Below are 16790 nucleotides of genomic sequence, written 5' to 3'. Positions count from 1 at the left end.
CCCTGAGAATCTCTTTAGTGCCAGATTCCAGACTGCAGGCAGCCCCGTTAAAGCAGGATAAAGAGCCTCTGAATGGACTCTTCCTGGGAAGCTTTGCTAATTCGCAGCAGCTAGACCACGTTTCTCATTGACATCTGTCTGTCAGCTTAGCCATCACATCATTTCACTGTGGTGGTAGGAACTCAGCTCAGAATTCTATATAGAAAAAGCACCTGGATCCCAGTTTTTCAATGGCTTCAAGACAACCAGAAGTCCCTGTTCTTGAGGCTGATGGGACTCTAGGCAAGACATTCCTGCCCACAAGGATACACCATCAAGCATCCAGCTACAAAGATGCCCTCAAGAACCCAGCACCCACAACTCCTCCTCCATCAGACACGGGCAGTGTACCCTAGAAGCCACTGATTCCAGAGCATAATATCAGCACCTCACTAAGGTGGAGGAAAATGAGGTCAGTCTACCGTCCCCTGCCATGACCCTGTCATCAGCCACTGACAGTGTGGAGAAGGTCCCAGTGGTGAAGGCTAAAACTACCCATGTCATCATGAATTATCTGATCACAAAATAAACCCAGGAAAGCATTCAGCATTTTTGATGACAGGCAGGGCTGAGAGATGTTGGCTACACACCCCACTGGGGCCTCACCACCAAGGAGACCAAGTACCTTCCAGTGCCAGAAGCACTCCACAAACTGGAGCTGCAGAGTGGAGAGATAACAAAAGAGACAAAGCCTGCATCAACCCAGTCACCGCAAGCACCACTCCTCATTCTTCCCCTAAGCAGAAGCCCAGAGGCTAGTTCACTTCTGGTTCTTCCACCCTCAGCCCTCCCTGGGCCAAATCCTAGCACCATAGATTATGGAAGTGGGGATAAGGACAGAAACCTGTCAGGTAAGTTGACCCTCTTTGGACCAAGATCCCTTTAGAAGTATGATTCTGGAAGTTTTGCCACCCAGGCCTACCAGAAGTCCAGAAGCCTTCTCCAATGGAACTGATCCATGTCCAGGCCAACTGACTGGCTGAAGACCCAGCAAACTTGAAGCAACCCAAGATGGACAGCCTAGTGATGGAAGAGACAGCCACCATAGACCCATAAGCTCAAACCTCATACCTTGAATGTGCTCACTCCCACTGGCTTCTAGAGCCCTTTCCATTCCAGGGACCCTGGTAAAGAGGGTTTCTTGCACCCAAATCCCCTTTACATTGGCTCTGACATAGGAAAGGTACATTTCTAAAAACTTGTTAAATTGAGGCTAGTGCTGGAGACATAATTGGTTTTAAAGAAACATTAATACAAACCTTGCCCTTGTTGTGAGCAAGAAGCCATTTTGTACTGCTTTAAAGTTGGACTAAATAAACTCAGCAGTGATGTATGGGGGATCTCATTACCTATTTTTTTCATCATTTACTCTAGGTAAGAATTTCAATCATTGCTTAATAAATAAAGAATGTTTGTGCTGTTCTGAAACCCAGGCTCTTGATTCCCTTACCACTATCCATGTGAGCATTTACAAATCCTGGCATAGAGGTGCTCACTGACTCATTGAGATGACTCTAACTCTCTTGACTGCTGTTGCTGTGTTCCAGCCTTGTCATTTAGGGAACCCAAGATCTGTTTGGAACCTGGGTACTGGTAACAGCCAGACTTGGCAAGGACCCCTCTTTCTAGGCTGAACCTTGAGTCCCCCTGCTTTTTGGTAGATCTAATAAATCACTCTCCTGCAGCCATTTCTTCATGTGGGGCCTCTTAGGCCAGTACCGGGAGAGGCATGCTTCTCTTTCTATGCCACAGAACAAACATTAGTTAGGCAAAAACTTTCCTGTGCTTTAAAGTGAGATTACTTTAACTCCAATTTGATTAAAGACTTTCTAAGAGAGAAAATTCAGTCTGCGGAATTGTTATAGGTAAATGGACATTAAACTTTTTTAAAGTAAAGTAAGATGATGGGTTAGATTATAGTCTAGAGGCTCATGTGAAATCAGTGTTACCCTATTTTGATATGCTTGTTCAAACCAGGGACTGAAACATCTGGACTTGGGGGGTGAAAGAATTCAAAATTTTCTGTACAAGAGTATTTTTCACCAAAATGAGCCTCATTCCTTTATACAACACATAACTTTATTGAGGAAAACAAATGGGGAAACTGCCTTTTTACTTCTCCTCACTGTGTACAAGTTCAGTCATTGTCTTAAACACCGTCTCAAATACTCATTTTTGTTTTGGATAGTATCTCATCAGCATAAGAAGCTGACCTTTCCATAGAGAGGCCTGGAGTCTAACAGGCCTCCTCAGAACAATTAATTTATTTGTGTCTTCTATTATAATCTCTTGTTTTAACAAAAAAAAAATCCTTACTACTTCCTCAAAAAAATAGGTCACATTTCCCTAGTTCTGTATATGTGAGATAATAAGAATGAAATCCTGTCATTTGCAACAACATAAAACTGGAGGTCATTGTGTTAAGTGAAATAAGCCAGGCCCAGAAAGACAAATTTCCCATGTTCTCACTCACTTGTGGAAGCCAAAAATTAAAACAACTGAATTCATGGAGACAGAGAGTAGAATGGTGGTTCTAGAGGCTACGAAGGGTAGTGGGTATGGCAGGGGGGATGGTTAATGTGTACAAAAATATAGTTAGATAGAATGAATAAGATCTAGTATTTGATAGCACAACAGGATGACTACAGATGTTTCAGGCCTTGACTTGAACAAGAATATCAAAATAAGGTAACACTGGTTTCACATGAGCCTCAAAACTATAATCTAACTGCACCTACCATCTCACTTTACTTTAAGATAAATAAAATGTAATTTATTATATATTTTAAAATAAATAAAAGAGTATAATTGGATGGTTTATAACACAAAGAAAGGATAAATGCTTAAGCTGATGGTTATTCCATTTACCCTGATGTGATTACTGTGCATTGTATGTCTGAATAAAAATATTTAATGTAAGGTAGTTTTTTCCAGTTCTGTGAAGAAGGTCATTGGCAGCTTGATGGGAATAGTGTTGAATCTATAAATTACTTTGGGCAGTATGGCCATTTTCACGATATTGATTCTTCCTAACCATGAGCATGGAATGTTTCTCCATTTGTTTGTGTCCTGTCTTATTTCTTTGAGCAGTGGTTTGTAGTTCTCCTTGAAGAGGTCCTTTACATCCTTTGTTAGTTGTATTCCTAGGTATTTTATTCTCTTTGTAGCAATTGTGAATGGGACACAAGAACAGAAAATCAAACACCACAGGTTCTCACTCATAGGCAGGTGGTGAACAATAAGAACATGTGGACACAGGGAAGGGAACATCACACACTGGGGTCTATTTTGGTGGCCAAGAGAGGGACAGCAGGGGGGTGGCGATGTTGGGGCGGGTTAACATGGGGAGAAATGCCAGATGTAGATGACAGGGGGATGGAGGCAGCAAACAAACCACATTGTGTGTACCTTTGCAACAATCATGCAGGATCTGCACATGTACCCCAGAACCTAAAGTACAACTAAAAAAAAAGTATTTCATTTATCACATAAATATACACACCCAGTATGTACCCATAAAAACTAAAAATTAAATCTATATATGATTGTAACCTAGGCAAAATGAATATAAGGTTTTGAAGACTGGAAAAGTCTTGTATTTTTTTTTATAAAGGAATTCACTTGATCAAACTTAAATTGCAAATTATTTCTTTGGGGTGGCAGCTTAAGGCATTTCTTTTATTTTTAGCTGTGCTACTTTGAATCTACCCCCATGTATGCTTAGTCCCAGCCAGATTTGGCCAGAGTTGTTTACATAATCTGAAAATCACCCCCATTATTACTCTCTTCTTTTAGGAATCTTCTCTGACTTCCCAGCACCTGAGACTGTCCTGAATTTTGTCCTCTTGTCTATAGGCCATTAAGGTTATGAATTTTCTACTGCAGATTTTCCCATCCCACTTTGTGGCAGTTTTGGCCTCTCCTCCAATAAAAGTCAAAGAAAAATGTACTCCAAATGGGACTCTTCTTTCAAGTTTTCACTCCCCTCAAGAATTATCCTGCTTTCATTCATTCTCGAGTGCCTTTGTATATATTTTTTTTGCCTTTTTCCTAGAATTAAAAGTTGTTACATATGGCAGATGTGAGTCTTGTAGAAACTTAATTTACCATATAGAAGCAGGCAAATCATAGTTTAACCACTGAAAACTATAGACAATGAGATAATCTTGAAAGCAGCCAGTAGAAATATGATAAAATATACAAAGGTGAATGACAATTCAATTAGCCAATGATTGCTCTCTAAAGTACCAGAAGATAGTGATATAACTTCTTCAAATCTTATCTAATCTGAATTTTGGGTCATAGTTAAATTTTCTTTCCCTACAGCCAAGGTGTAAGAGAAAATACAATTCCCAGAGCTTGTATGGCTTCATTTTTATATCTCTGTATCTGATTCATTTTTGAAATTTCTTCTTGTGTATGGTGTGAGTTATGGATTCAATTTTGTCTTCTTCTGAATGACTCTTCACCTACCCCAGCAGCATTTATTAAAAACTTCACCTCTGTCCTGGTGTTCTTAGGTACCACCATTTTCACTTACTAAATTTCCACATGTACTTGAATCTACTTCTAGACTGAGTTTTCTATTTTATTTATATGTTTATTTACTTTTGAGTTCCACAATGTTATAATTGTAGAGGATTTATAATATATTTTAATATAAATTAAGACTAATCTCTTAGTTTTCTTTTCTGTATATTCCTAGCTATTCTTGTATGCTAATTTTTTTAATATAAATTTTAGTATCAATATTTCTGACACCAGAAAAAGCACCTGGTGGTATTTTGGTGGTATCAAATTAAATTTACATATTAATTTAAGAAAAACTGACACCTTTATGATGTTGAGTCATTATATCCAAATACAAGGGATGTCCTTTTTCTTGACTCAAATCTGTCTTCATCTTTGAGAATTGTTTTAGTTTTATTCACACAGGTTTTGCATATTTCTTATTAAGCACATTTTTTACTTTAAAACTTTTTATCACTCTATTTAAATATAGTTTTATTTTCCATTATGTTATATAAATAGTTATTTTTATTTGCATTAAGGCCACTGATTTCTATATGTTAATTTTATATCCTGTTACCCTACCAAGTTCTTTGTTTCAGTTACTTCTATAATCGATTATTCAGGGTATTCTAGGAGTAACATCATACTATTTGCAATTAGAAACAGCTTTTCTATTCTTTTAGTTGTTTTCTTTTGTCTAATTGCATTGGTTAATACCACCAGTATAATGCAAAATGTGTAGTATAGATAATATATTTTGAATTAGTAAAATTGATAAACTTATTGCAAGCTTACCAAGAAAAGAACAAAACGGAAGAAAGCAATTTTAGAATTGCAAAATAGAATGTCACTGTACATCTGTAAGATGTACAGTTCCATTAATAATGGAAAGTTATTATATACAAAGTTATACCCAAATGAAAGCTGAAAAAGTCCTAGAAAAAGATGCATCTTATCAAAATTAACACATGAAGAAATAAGAATTATATTTCCTGATTAAAAGAGTGAATCAGGGTTTACAACTGTCTCATAAAGAAAACAGTGGTGGATAGGGAAGGGACAGCGGTGGGGGGGAGCAGGGGAGGGATAGCCTGGGGAGAAATGCCAACTGTGGGTGAAGGGGAGGAAGGCAGCAAAACACACTGCCATGTGTGTACCTATGCAACTATCTTCCATGTTCTGCACATGTACCCCAAAACCTAAAATGAAATTTTTAAAAAAGTAAAAAAAAAAAAAAAAAAAAAAAGAAAACAATGGTAAATGGCTTCACTGGCTAATTCTACTAAACATTTCAAAAGGCAATAAATCCGATCTTATACCAACATAGCCACAGAATAATAAAAGGGGTAATACTTGCCAATTATTTTTATGAGAACAGCATATTCTTAATATCAAATCAGACTAGAAGATGTAAGAAAAGAAAATTATAAGCCAGTTTCACTCGTTATCATGCACTACATAAATAGCTAAAAATTAGGCACATCGTGAATAGATTGATTTTATCTTAGGAACATAAGGGAAATTTAATATTAAAAATCAAGCAATTTATTTGTTACATTAATCGTGTAAAAGAAAAACTCAAAAAACCATTTGTCTCATAATTCCTACTTTTGATGTTCATTCTAAGGCAATAAGTGGGGATGTGGGTAAAGATGTTCTGAGTACCAGTTTTTTACCCATTTCTCTATGTTCTTGGCCATGACTTTGCAGTTTTTCCTGTTAACGATGGGAGTCAATTTTCTCACCCTTGATTCTGAGTTTGGCTGTACAACTTACTTGGCTGTGGTATTAGCAGATGTGGGCCCTGCAGAAACTTGCAGACATGGTAGTTCTTCATTTCCACTATTTCTTGCTGTTTCTCAAACAGGCAGAGAGTGCTTCTGCCTTAGGGCCTTGGTTGTGTGTGCTCCCTCCATCTGAAGTGATCCTCCCTGTGGTTATCAGCATAGCTGGCTCCTTGTCTTCATTCTTGTCTCTGCTTATTGCTACCTCATCAGAGGAGCCCTCTCAGAATATACGAAGGAAATTATGTGTCCTTGCAAAAGAATTACAGGCCATCACTATCCTTTTTTCCAGTTTTCTTTTTTTGCACTTATTACTACTTGACATATAGAATGTTCATGTATTACTTGGCCATCTTCTATGACTGAATTATGAGACCCACCAGTGCAGGAACCTCTTCTATTTTACCACTGAATTCTTAGTGCCAAGATGAGTACTTAGCACATCAGTAGTCAAGAATTATTTGCCATATCAAGACTCTGCCTTGGGTCTTACTGACTGAATCAATCTTTCTTAATTTAGCAAAATGTAATATACCAGAACCTCACACATGCTGGAGATGGGGGTGATGAAGTGAGGTGGGAGTTAGAAATTGTTGCAAGATGGAATAGTTAACTCAATACTTTGAGAGTTCTGAAAGTGATAGGAATATACTGCCCTTGATATTGTTCTTTCTAGCTATTCCATACACTGAGAAAAATCACAATCTGAAACTTCATAAAAAGCCACATGAAGGAATCAAGATGATAAATATACTTTGGAGAACATGAAGGAACTTTAAAGGAAGAACTTGAAAGATATAGTAGGAAAGAAACATAAACATGGATAAAGCATTAATGAATGATGATCACAGTGAACAAGGAATGAAGGAAACATAAATACACACACACATATACACATATATATGTATGTGTGTATATATATGTAATGTGTGTATATGTGTGTGTGTATATATGTGTGTGTGTGTGTGTGTGTGTGTGTGTGTATATAACCACAAGGACTTGGGTACTCAATATAAAGTGACCTATAAAAAATCCCAAAGTCAGGCCGGGCATGGTGGCTCATGCCTGTAATCCCAGCACTTTGGGAGGCTGAGGCGGGTGGATCACGAGGTCAAGAGATCAAGACCATCCTGGTTAACATGGTGAAACCCCGTCTCTACTAAAAATACAAAAAAATTAGCTTGGCATGGTGGCGCGTGCCTGTAGTCCCAGCTACTCAGGAGGCTGAGGAAGGAGAATTGCCTGAACCCAGGAGGCAGAAGTTGCGGTGAGCTGAGATCGTGCCTTTGCACTCCAGCCTGGGTAACAAGAGCGAAACTCTGTCTCAAAAAAAAAAAAAAAAAAGAAAGAAAAATCCCAAAGTCAAAGAAATGAAAATGTATACAACTAATTTCCTCTCTTTATAATCAACATATTTACATGTGGAGAAGGTGATTGTTTGCATAGATGAATGTGTCATCAATAATCAGGCAGATATTAAAGTATTTGGGCTATAATATAGAAACATAATTTGTAATAAAATGAATTGAAGAGAGAAATAACAGATGTTCAACAAAAGCTGAATGCTGAGAATTACTTTCAAGGAAGTGACTCAATATGAACAGCAGTCTTGTCAGTCTTGTTCATACCACATAGATGCTTTCATAGCATTAATAGGATTAACTAGATGTTTCAGAAGAAAAAAAACCAACTATGTACAACAGAAGAAATAGCTTGCCTAACGGAGCCTAAATTAGTCTAATCTATTTTAGTCTGTGATTCTGAGCTAGTAGGCCCTTGAGAATTGGAGGGAAATATAGATAGAAAAAAATTGTTTTTTTCCCAGCTTAATGACACTGAGATAGTCCTGAAATACATTTAAAAGACTTTACGTTCCAAATATAACTCAGCTTCTGTCAGTCACAGAGAAAATAGGTGGAAAGTTTATTTTTATAACACATTTCCTCCAGTGGCCCTCTCCAGGGTAACTGCTTTGCCTTACTACAGGCAGTGGAAACAGAGAGGGATATCAACTCTGTGAGTAAATTAAACATGTATGAGTTACACAATGAATGTGGTAGAAAAAATTCTTTTTATTAATTTTGTTTTCCTGAATATTTCTGATCTCCCTCTCAAATCTAAGTCCAGATTATTCTCAGTCCAACATTTCTTCTTTGATATCCTTTAAAAAATGTGTTGAGTTCCACTTGGCACGGGACACTGTGGGAGGCACTAAGAATACAATGGTGAAAATGTATACAGCACCAACTCTAAAACCCCATCTGCTTTTTGTCTTGAGGGCAGAATGGATGCACTGTGATAGCACCTATGATAAGGATAAACACAATGGTATGGAGGTGCCTGAGTTAGAGACTTACTTTGCTTTGAGCATCAGAAAAGATGTCATAGCATCTGACATTAGGAGACCGATATCCCTAGGAGTCAGGGGAGACAGTGGACATGTTCCAGGAAGAGGGAATAACCTGAATGTGAAAGGCAGCATGGAAGATTCAGGGATGCTGGAGAGTTCATGATTGGAACACAGAATTGAAACAGTAAGTGGAATGAGATGAGGCTACCACACTCCTAAGGGAAATGTAAGTTCTCTTTTCAAAGTGTCTCCCTTCTCTTAAAAATTATTGTCTCTTCAGTGAAAGAGAACCGATCTAACCAATTCCATCTGCTTCTAACTTCCAAAATATTCTTGTTTGTTCCTGGGCATAGGCTGAACTAACTTTAAGAGGAACTTTATAGTTTGAAAACAAAGATGATAACAGCCCTTTCTCAAAACAAACACCCTTCTTGCCTTGGAACTAGACTGCCTTTGCAGGTCTAACAAATTAGGCAAAAGATTAGAAATTACAGTTCAGGACTCATGCAGCTGGAGGCTACAAGATTCTGACACTCCTCAAACTGCTCCTGGGGATAAAATCACTATTGTAAAACCTAAACCCAGTGCTTGACGTATTTTGCAGAACCTGCACTTGATGGATCAGCTGGCACCACTTAGATTGAAAAACTGGCTCATCTGATCCTCAGGCCCCCACCCAGGAAGTGACTCTGTAAGAAAACAGCTTCAACTCCCTGAGTTCATCTCTGACCTGACCAATCAGCACTCCTGGCCCACTGGCTTACCCCCACCCACCAAGATGTCCTTAAAAACTCTGATCCCCAAATGTTCAGGTAGACTTATTTGAGTAATAATAAAACTCTGGTCACACACACAAAGACACACACACACACACACACACACAGACACATAGACACATACACAGAGAGAGAGAGAGAGTGGGAGGGAGGGAGAGAGAGAGAGAGAAAGAGAGAGAGACATAAATTACTGTCTCTTTTTGAATATTGCTGAGACTCAAAATCTCTCTAACTTTCCACCTCACATTCTCCGATGGGAAGTTTTATTCCATTCATTCTGTTTACCCTAAGATAATTAACAGCCTTTTAAAAACTAAGAAAATTTGTTTTCCACAAAATAAACACTCTATCCCATCCTCTCATCTCCTGCCATTTAGCACAACCTGAGGGCAAGTTTCTTTGAACTGACTGCACCATGGACCATGCCATGGTGACTCCTGTGACCCACGCATACACCTCCAGATGGACTCCTGGGGCCAGAAAGTCTGAGTCAGCCTTGTGACATTGGACCCTGCAACCTGCTTAACTAAGTTGACAACATTTTGCCATTGTTCCTGCCTCAACCTTCCCTGTCTCAACTGATAAGCCAACTTTGTGACACTGGACCTTGGACCTTATGACACACCCCCAGCTTGCAAAAACCACCCTGAACTGTAACTTCTGTAACTTTCCACTGCCTACTTCAAACCTATAAAACCAACTCTTAGACCACCACCCCCATTGAATCTCTTTTCGGACTCAGCCTGCCCGCAGCTGGGTGAATAAACAGCCATGTTGCTTACACAAAGCCTGTTTAGGAGATCTCTTCATTCAGAGTGTGCATAACACTGAGGATAAAAGAACCTCATACTACCTTCCCTTCCCATCTACAAATGATAACAGAGTATGCCCCACAAATGTATTCTCAAGATTTCCCTGGCTCAGAAGCATTACCGTGTGTGTGTGTGTGTGTGTGTGTGTGTGTGTGTGTGTGTGTGTGTGTCTTTTATGTGAAGGAAACCTCAAAGAATGTCACATTTGCGATTAAGCCAAACTGGAGTCCTGAACTACTCTGCTGATATTCCCACATAATGTTCTTACTATTCTGCTGATATTCCCACATAACATTCTTCTAATCTAGGGTGCATCTCCTAAAGATTGCTCTGTTCTCCACACTATTTAACAAAGTCTCTGGCTGGGTAATATATGATGCATTTCTCAGAGTGCAGGCAGCTATTGTGTGGGTGGGAATTCACACTCTGGATGTCTGAAGGAAGATTTGCACTCTCAGAGAAACATGCGCAAAGAACATGTTAGCATGGCTAAGTTCCAGAAGCTAACCATTAGAAAATTCTTGTTTATGGCCTTAACTTTTGGTGTGGTTTTCTCAAAGATTACAGAGATTATGCCATGAAGCATACAGGGTAAAAACTATGTTAGCCCCTTTTCACCAAGCACACACCATACATTTCTTTCTTAAGCTGGACATTTCACCTCTATCTGAGGATAATATGGGGAGCAAAAGGAAGTGTGCCCCAATGCACATTCATGTCTCTACTGACTCATTCACAAGGGAATCAGCAATGCAGGAGTGCCCTTAAAGAACCTTCTTCATGACGAGCTTCTTAGGGAGTTCATTATACTTCCTAAAATATTTTCTCTTTTATATTACAGACCAAACATTTATGTTACAAAATATAAACTGGTGAAATACTAAAAATAAAAATCATCACTCCTATCATTTCAAAACAACCATTGTTAACATTTGATGTAGGTTCTTCTGAAAGTTTTATCTATTTGTGCTTTTCTCTTTTACAAAAACAGCACATTCTATAAATATGATTTTGTATCCTATTTCTTTTATCTAACCACAAGTAGTAAATATTTACATGTATACTTTAAATATTCTTTTATAAGAACATTTTACATGTGTATAGTGAGTGCTCCATTGTATAGTTTCATTAATTTTGTATAGTTTATTCTAAGCTCAAACTTTTAGAAATGTTTGAACAATGGCTATCTGAGAGTGCTTAAATATTTGAATTTTGGTTACAGTACTGTCTCTTCGTTCAGTGAACATTTAAAATTTTTTATCTAGGTGTCAGGTATTACTTAGGATTAGTGAGAACAAAGATCAATAAATTTAGTAAATCTGATTCAAAGTTATGTGCTTGTGAAGAAATTTTAAACTTCTTAATGCTAACTCTAACCCTACTTGTGGAAGAAAGGTTCCAAGATGAAGCTTGATGAAGAATCACTTGAGCTGATTTTTGAGGGGTGATTTGGTGTTAGCCAGTTGAAGAGTGAGGGTAAGTGATGTTTCAAGCAGAGAAAGCCATATATCCAAATCCGCCAAACTGATTAATTATCCTTACAGTATAAAAGAGGAAAGGGACAAAAAAGATGAGACTTGAAAATACACAGAGTCAAACCATGCCCAGAAGTTGAGTCATAATCCTCAAGTATATTATGAATCTTTGAAAACTTTTAAAGTGACAAGTGACAGAGTGAGGTTCTAGAAATAGTGCTCTATTTCTATGGTAAGAGTGTGGGAAGGAAATGGATTAGAAGGAAACAAAACTTGAACAGATACTGAGGAAAATAGGAATACTCATTCCAATCTTCTGATTCAAGCTCATTGAAATTCATGTTGATATTTCACATATTGCCAGATACCATCTTCCAAGTTGACACCAGTTGATTTATGAGCACTCATTGGACATGACTGCTTAGTTTTAAAACTAAGTGCACTAAACTCTTGCCTGCATTTCCCTGTTAACTCACGGAGCTATCGTGGTGGTCTTAATACCTACTGGAATCTAAAGGATTCCTGATCTCCTGGCAATCCCATCAGAAAGAAAATGAAATGAAATAAAATAAGGAATATTTCCTTTCTCCCAATTTCTCCTCTCATGTTACTTCATGTTACCAGAAAACTCCCTGCAGAGCGTCAGATCTGCATGTGGTTTCAAGCAAAACTTAAGTAATCCCTAAATGTCATGAAATATTTAGGTCTCTGAAGGCCAACATGTTTCCTCACTATTTCAATAAGGCAGAAAACTTAAAAGTTATTAACCATATGCATTTTTCATCAAAGAGAATTTAAGTAAAGACTTAGAGTATAATCGACCTAGTAATTTTTAATACAGGATGTGGTGTGAAACACTTTATTCTCCATCTTGTTTGACCCATCTTGCTAAGTGCAGTTCCACTGAGTGCTACAGTCAAAAGATATATTATTTGTCATAAATTAAGCTTATTTGATAATATTTGAACTTAAGCCATAACCTTTCTGCTTTTCCCATAAATGTTTGTTTATGGGAAACTGCTACTGATAAAACTTTGTGTACATTATTTTGAAAATGTGAAGTTCAATCCCAGAGGATCTTGCTGGGTCAGAGGAGATCATGAGACCTACCAAAACCTTTGTGCCTTTCTAACATTTGCTCACTTGAAAAACATTTTCACTTTTTCATCTTGATCTTACGTTTAATGGAATCCCATCTTCCCCATATGTAGTCAATAATAATTGCTTATTATATAAATTTAACGCTAAAATTTAAGTTGCATATTTTGTTAGATTTTTGTTGAGAAAACTTTCAAAGCTATAAAATGATCCTGGTATTCTTTGGCAAAATAAATTCCAACTCCTTACTGTGGCTCAAAAACTTTACATGTTACCTCTTAAGGCTTCTTTTTTGTTGATATTGTCGTAGCTTTGAGACAAGGTCTTGTTACATTGCTCAGGCTGGAGTGTCATGGCTGTTCACAAGTGCTAGGATAGTTCATTGTGGCCTCCAACTATCTTTCATGCCTCAGCCTCCTGAGTAGCTGGGACTACAGGTATATGCAACCATGCCTGGTTGCACCATCTCTTTCTGCTTCTTTATACATCATGTTGTACACTTTCTCTTCAATTTGTGCCCCTTCCCACTGAATGTATCTATACATAGCCCTTGGTCTCCAATGTCATGGATTACCATCATCAAGTCTGATTCACCCTGGATTTAGTACAGGAATAACAAAAATGCATATAACTCAAGACATTGGCTCACCTACCACATAGTCAATCTGGGTCTAGTGCTATTCAAACTGGGCAACAAACCTACTTTTACCTAGTATCTACCATTGCCAAAGAGCAAATTTGGTAACGTCAGGGGAACTTCACACTGAATTGCAGAAATGTGGTGTAGGTATTCTTTGACTTCTCCAATGGCCAGAGAGGAAGATTACAATTACTTGATTCTTTATGCATAAGAGAACTACTTGGCTCTATTTTCCTCAGAAGAAAACAGTATAACTGGAAAGATTTGGGGCTTCGTGGTGTACCCAGCACCAGTGGTCCCGTGGTGAGGCTCCTGGGATACAGCAGAGAATATCTGGCTGCTTACCCTAGTTTTGTCACTATCTGGTCCACATGCCTGGCACACTGGAGACCATAAAAATACTGAAAAATAAATGAATGTGTTATGTAACTTTGACTCTCTTCCAACCTTTTCGGCCTTTTTCATCTCCATTTCCAAAATGAAAATGTTGGATTATTTGATGTTTAAGATCCCTGAAACTCTAAAATTGCATGATCTAAGCTAAGAATGCCTACTAGAACGCTATCCTTACACTAAACGCTTTTGAGCAAAATGAAATTGATAATTACTCAAGTGTCAAATAAAAAATTGTTTTATGTATTTTTTATTACATGTGTACTATAAGCAGAGAACTCAGCAATCTAACCTGTCTTGATAACAAGTTCCCATTTTGCTGATACAGGACATTCAAAAACTTTCTATCAAATTTTCATTCTTTAGTCTCCTATCCCAGGTTTTATTTACTCTTTCTCTTAATAACTACATTTTAACATGAAAATATAGGTTTTCATTCCAAAGTAGAAAAGATGTAAGGATGGCCTTCACTGGCTCATGGGCAGGAATGGATGTCTGGTGAGGCAGAGTCCCCCGTCAATGACCAAAGGTGATGGAGAAGAAGCTGCAATGCTGCTTTCAATCACCAGGGGGATCTATCCAGGGCAACTCAAATATCATGTTTTCTAACCCCAGCCGGCCTTTCTGCATCACCTACAACTTCCTTGAGAGTTTAAAAATTACATGCTTCCAGTGTAATGCTCTCAACTATTTATTGTTCTGTGTTCTTCTTGCTGTTGTCCTCTGCCTTTCCTCTTCCTGGGTTTGACCTAGAATCCCATCTTTCATCCAAAGAACCTAGAGTTTCAGGAGAGTGAAGGGCTGCCCAGGTATGAGCTACCTCAGCTCAGATCTGATCTGAGTAATTGTCACTCCTGGCCCTCAGTTTGTTTTTCACACCTGGATGCCTTCCTGCTGGTGAGGGAACAAGCCAGCACCATCTCGCTCTCCTGCCATTTAGTCTTCACCATCAAGCACTTTAATAATGCACAGACACACACCTATTTAAAGTACACAATTATGTAAATATCTTGAATATTAGATAAATAGGTATTAGAAAAATCAGTACTTGATTGGTTATACTAATGTTTCTTCACTCTAAAAAAAGAATTTTAAATAGAATCTTGATGCTATGTATTAAAATTCATTTTTTCAAATTTTGTCTTAAAGTTCACACATTTACAAATTTTTCAGGAAGAAGGCTAAATGAAATTTCATACAGTGCTGGGGTTATGAAGTACCTTGTTTTATGATGATTTACAGGGGATACTGACATGTGCAGGGTCATAAAGCCCACACATCAGCTCTTTTCAATATCATTTGTTTTCCAATGAGTTTTTGTTTCTGTGTCCTCTGTTTTCTCAGTATAGATTTTGAACATTGCACACAGATGGATTCTGTTTAGAATCTAATGAAACTGAAAAAGTCCAGCAGTCAGATAACCCAGACAGTCTCAACTTCATTCTGTTTTAAGCTCTTAAATATATTTAGGTCTGCCTCTTCTCTCCCTGAAGCAGCAAAAATAAGCAATGGTGACCTTTACTATTGTGCTTAAACAGAATCTACTCTTTCCTTTGAGTCTCCCACTGAGGATTTATTGGATGTTCCGCCACGGGTCCTAAGATCCCTATTTCCTGCTCCCATATTCCTTGGCTTGCCTTTTGTATACGTGGAATTAATACTTTGGGGAAGAATTTTGATTAACTTTGTTTCTCTGAAATTATGTGACATATTCTATTTATAAGTTGAGCTCTGATGACTACTAATGTAGACCTTAGGAAAAAATTAGGAATTCATTCTCTGCATATTAGTAAGAGGACATTCTGAGAAATGATCATAGGTAATGTTGTCCTGGTGCAAACATCACAAAGTGCACTTAGACAAATCTAGATGGCATATCCTACTACACACCTGAACTATGGTATCACCTGTGGTTCCCAGGCTACAAACCTGTATTGTATGGTACTGTACTGAATATTGTAGGCAACTGTAACACACTGTTTTGTGTATCTAAATATATTAAACATAGAAAAGATACAGTAAAAATATGGCATTCGAATCTTATGAGACCACCATTACAGATGCAGCCCCTTGCTCAATGAAAAGTCATTATGTGGCACATGACTGTAGTTTCTGTTCTGTACAAGAGTAGAAAAAAGTGAGTAGTGTTAAAATGGTTTGAAAGAAAGGAAGTAGATGACTCAGAAATTTTAATTCCATTTTGTTCATGACTAAGAGCGTACAAACAGTTCTGAAACACTTTAACCTTTTTCATTCTTGTTCTCATGTCCTAAAATAAAGTTAAAATGTAACCAGTGGGTCAGGTGAGCTCACCCCTGTAACGCCAAGACTTGGGGAGGTTGAGGTGGGCAGATCACGACGTCAAGAGATCAAGACCAGCCTGACTAACATGGTGAAACCCCGTCTCTACAAAGAATACAAAAATTAGCCCGGCATGGTGACACATTACTGTAATCCCAGCTACTTGGGAGGCTGAGGCAGGAGAACTGCTTGAACTCAGGAGGAGGAGGTTACATTGAGCCAAGATCACGCCACTGCACTCCAGCCTGGGTGACGGAGCAGGACTCTGTCTCAAAAAAAAAAAGTAACAATCATTGAGCAACTCTGAGATATCAGGAACTGTAATGTACTAGACATTCTTACACCAATATTTTGAAAAACTTGCCTGAGTCTGTCACACAGTTAACCAGTAGACCTGAGACTTCTAGTGCAGAGCTTCTTAAGTTCAAAACCTATGATCTGGTACGTGACCACTCTGTATTTTCTTACCCCAATCCAAGTGATGAGCTATGCAGGATGGATATTATCAGGGTTGTGAGGACTGAAACTCTCCCCAGTAGCAATGGGTGAATGGTGCAATGGGACATTTCATTAGGTTAAAGGCGGGAGCAGGGGAAAAGACAGCAAAGAT

The 16790-nt window shown here is 38.1% G+C and overlaps 1 pseudogene; it reads left to right on the top strand.

Moving 5' to 3' along the window:
• Positions 1-230: 230 nt before the first annotated feature.
• LOC100395140 (putative monooxygenase p33MONOX pseudogene) lies at positions 231-1141 on the top strand (annotated as a pseudogene).
• The last annotated feature ends 15649 nt before the right edge of the window (positions 1142-16790 follow it).

This window comes from Callithrix jacchus, chromosome 10, assembly GCF_049354715.1.
Source record: "Callithrix jacchus isolate 240 chromosome 10, calJac240_pri, whole genome shotgun sequence".
NCBI classification, from domain to species: Eukaryota; Metazoa; Chordata; class Mammalia; order Primates; family Cebidae; genus Callithrix; species Callithrix jacchus.
Note: the sequence above shows the minus strand (reverse complement) of the source record. Positions and strands in the feature narration are given on the sequence as shown.